This window comes from Gossypium arboreum, chromosome 7, assembly GCF_025698485.1.
Source record: "Gossypium arboreum isolate Shixiya-1 chromosome 7, ASM2569848v2, whole genome shotgun sequence".
NCBI lineage: Eukaryota > Viridiplantae > Streptophyta > Magnoliopsida > Malvales > Malvaceae > Gossypium > Gossypium arboreum.
Genome location: NC_069076.1, coordinates 26,245,617 through 26,249,784, shown reverse-complemented (window position 1 = coordinate 26,249,784; position 4,168 = coordinate 26,245,617). Strand labels below are relative to the sequence as shown.

At 36.6% G+C, this 4,168-nt stretch overlaps 1 long non-coding RNA gene across 1 annotated transcript; it reads right to left on the bottom strand.

Moving 5' to 3' along the window:
- Nucleotides 1–352: 352 nt before the first annotated feature.
- LOC128295315 (uncharacterized) lies at nt 353–1,946 on the bottom strand. Its single transcript, XR_008285674.1, has 2 exons — nt 1,885–1,946; nt 353–509 (listed from the first exon to the last, which is right to left on the bottom strand). It is a non-coding gene; the product is annotated as an uncharacterized LOC128295315 (long non-coding RNA).
- Between the last annotated feature and the right edge of the window lie 2,222 nt (nt 1,947–4,168).

Genomic DNA, 4,168 nt, shown 5'->3' with positions numbered 1-4,168 from the left:
AAATTTATGGTGAATTTCCAAAGTCAGAACAGGGGATTCAGAAATTGCACTGGCCCTATTTCACAAAAATTTAAACATCTCATAAAATATAACTCATATACCTGTTTTGTTCCATCCATATGAAAATAGACTCATAATTCTTCAATTCCATATATTATTCATCATCTAATTGTATCTCTACTATTTTTAGTGATTTTTTCAAACTCACGTCACTGCTGCTGTCTGAATCTATTTTATGGTAAATTTTACCTATTTCATGGTTTCCATGGATTAGCTAGCAATTTAGCATACATAACACCAAATATGATCATGATTAGCCATTCCAATGGCTAATCATTACCAAGCATTTCCATACCACTCAATAACCATATCATAAGGCCATATACACAAAATGATTATAATGCTATACATGCCATACTCAAAATATAGAAGCCATTATGCCAAGATGGTATACGGATAGTGTGAGCGTGCCTCCGACCGTTTCCGATTTCCGAGCTGGCTTGTCAACACTACAAGGAATGAAAAGGAGGGAGTAAGCATAAATGCTTAGTAAGTTCACATGCAAATAGCAAGTAACATAACTATATAAGCAAACATAAAACATCATTTGCATAATCATCACCGAGACATTCATATCACATTTTCATTTATCATCTTACCATATTGTTGTTATATCGAGTTTTCAACCCGAGGGTTAAGTACATATCTGTTCAAAGTATTCATTTCACAACACTTACCAATACGTCCCTTTCATCTCGAGTATTCCTCCGCTTGAGTAAAATTTTACCCGTTGAACACATCGGAATATAATTCGGATACATGGAAAGTTTGCACATAAGTGCCACATATGTGGCCAAGCTACTATGTAACCCGCCCATAAGCGAACTCAGACTCAACTCAACGAGCTTGGGCGTTCGCATCCATGAGTGAACTCGGACTCAACTCAACGAGTTCGGATGCCTAGTTACATCTCACGAACTCAGACTCAACTCAACGAGTTCGGACATTTGCATCCATAAGTGAACTCGGACTCAACTCAACGAGTTTGGATGCTCAACCATCCTAGTGACATGTCACTTGTATCCTAATCTATTCCTAAGGTTCAAACGGGCATTTTCCTCGATCACACATCTTTTCCATCTTCCACGGAATATCGAAATTGATACTTCGGTGATAGTTCATACTCATCAAGTAATTCACATAATTACATATTATTCAACAATAACCACAAAGCATAATATTTCATGATAATAATCAACATCATATCATATAAACAACATTAAATTGCTTAAAATGACAATTATGTTACTACATTTACACATGAACTTACCTCGTATGAGAAAATGGCTACTTTTACCATTTCGTCCACAACTTGGTATTTTCCCCATTTTAGCCCGAATTTTAGTTTTCCTTACTCTATCATTTAAAATATAGTCTAGTTAGGACCCACATTATTCAAATTGACCCAAAATCATATTTTGGAAAAATTACAATTTTGCCCCTAAACTTTTGCATATTTACACTTTTGCCCCAAAGCTCGTAAATTAAACTTCAGCCTATTTTCTTATGTTTTATGACATGCTGATCATTTTTCCCTTCTATGGCAACATCAAATTCTCACTCTAACATGTACTTATGACTATTAGGTATTTTTACCGATTAAGCCCTTTTGCTCGTTTTCACTTAAAACCGAGTAGCACAAGTTGTCTAACATAATTTAAAACCTCATATTCTATCATAAAACACCAAAATACACAAATTTCACCTATGGGTATTTTTCCAAATATAAACCCTAGGTTAAATTATTGCTAGCATAAGCTAAATCGAGCTACCGGGACTCTAAAAACGTAAAAATCATTAAAAACGAGGCTAGAACGGACTTACAATTGAGCTTGGAAGCTTGAAAAACCCTAGCCATGGTTTCTCCTTGCTATATTCGGCCATAGGGTTGAAGATGAGCAAAATTGGCTTTTAATTTTGTATTTTAATTCATTTTACCCCTAAATGACCAAAATGCCCTTACTACTAAACTTTCCAAAAATTCCATCCATGTCCAATTTTTGTGCAAGACATAGAAATTGGTAAAATTCTATTTAAGACCTCCTAATTAATATTTCAAAACAATTTCATACTAGAAACTTCTAGAATGCAAGTTTTGCAAATTATTCGATTTAGTCCCTAATTTCAATTTGAGCACTTTATGCATAAAATTTCTTCACGAAATTTTCACACAATCATGCAATCATATCATAGACCTCAAAATAATCATAAAATAATTATTTTTATCTCAGATTTTGTGGTCACGAAACCACTATTCCGACTAGGCCCAAAATCAGGATATTACAGGTCTTGTACTCCAAAACTTTTCTTTTTCAGTCATCTCAGGGCAATCTTTAATGAAATGATCTTGGAAACCACACTTAAAACAAGCTTGTTCATTCATTCGACACTTGTCAGGGTGACATCTTCCACAGTGAGGGCGTCCAGATCTATTGGATCGATTACTAACGCTTGCAATAGAAGTTGTCTAAGCTTTATCACCCGAATACTGATTCCCACGATTTCTATTTGAGAACCCAACTAAAGTATGAGAACAACAATGCATCTCTCTAGGTTTATTAGACTGAGATTGGAACGACTTACCCATTGGTCTCTTTCTTGCATCTCTAGCCTCAGACTCGGCTTTTCTATTTTCTTTAGTCAGTTCTTCTATTTTACAAGCCCGATATATGAGCACAACAAATTCTTTCAACTTAAGAAAACCCACTAACAGTTTTATGTCTTCATTAATGCTGTCTTCAAACCTTTTACACATAATAGCTTCAGAAGAAACACACTCTCTAGCATACTTGCTGAGCCGAACAAACTCTCTTTCATATTCAGCGACTGACGTGCGGCCCTATTTTAGCTCAAGAAATTCTTTACGCTTTTGATCGATGAATGGCTCACTGATATACTTCTTTCGAAATTCCTCCTAAAAGAATTCCCATGTAACCCTCTCTTTCGGAATCACAAATACTAGTGCCTTCCACCAGTGATATGTTGTGTCCCTCAGTAAAGATATATCATATTTCAAGCATTCATCAGGTGTACAAGATAATTCATCAAACACTCTAATAGAATTCTCGAGCCAAAATTCTACATTTTCGAGATCATCATCGAAATTTGTTCTAAATTCTTTAGCCTCTTCCTTTTAGATCTTATCAACGGAGGTTCTATTCAATCTCATTAGGTCCATACTTTGAGGCACTATAGAGACAAGTTGAGGATTAAGAGTGGGTGGAGCATATTGTTGTTGAGTAGCCGGGTTAGTTCGAATGAACCTTGAGAACTACTTGTTCATCATCTGGAAGAAGGCTTCCCGAGCCTCTCCTATCTGACTCACAGTTATGGTCTACTCTCAACTGGCACCGTCCCTTAGGCTGTAGCCAGCACATTATTTTCTACATCATCTGCCACAACTAGGTCAAGATCCATTACTATATTAAAAAATAGTTTAAATTTGTCAAGAGTCGTCACACTATCACAATTTATATATGGCATGTATAGCTAGACTCATACACACGCTATGTTAGTCTGAGAATTAACTAAACCGTAACTGTGATACCACTAACTGTAACACGGCTTACCTGTATTCGATGCTGGAACTGAGTTCGAGGCATCACAAGACTTATACATAAGCAATCATACAAAATTGAGACGTAAATTTCCATCCAAATTTAAAACTTTTCACATGCATTCCTATCATCCCTAAAACAAGCCTACGAGCCCCAATACATGCTTTGAAAGTGGTTCTGGACTAAACCGAGAACTTTAGGAAATTTTACGACACTTAGAGAATTTTTCATCAAAACAAGGTCACACACCAGTGTGGGTTGGCCATGTGGTCACACACGCCTGTGTCCTTAACCCATGTAACTCTCTTTTTATGACGTCATGCGCCAAAAGAAATCACAGGCCAAGTCACATGCCCATGTGATAGGCCATGTGGCAAATTTAATTTTCAAAATTTTTCATAAAATAGGTGCAGACTTCACACGCCCATGTCCCTAGGCCATGTCCTTCATACGGCTGAGACACATGGTCGTGTCTCTACCCGTGTGGACAAAAGTAAGGCTATTTACCAAGCCATTTTCCCACCCTTCCTTGCACCAACCTACACAACAAT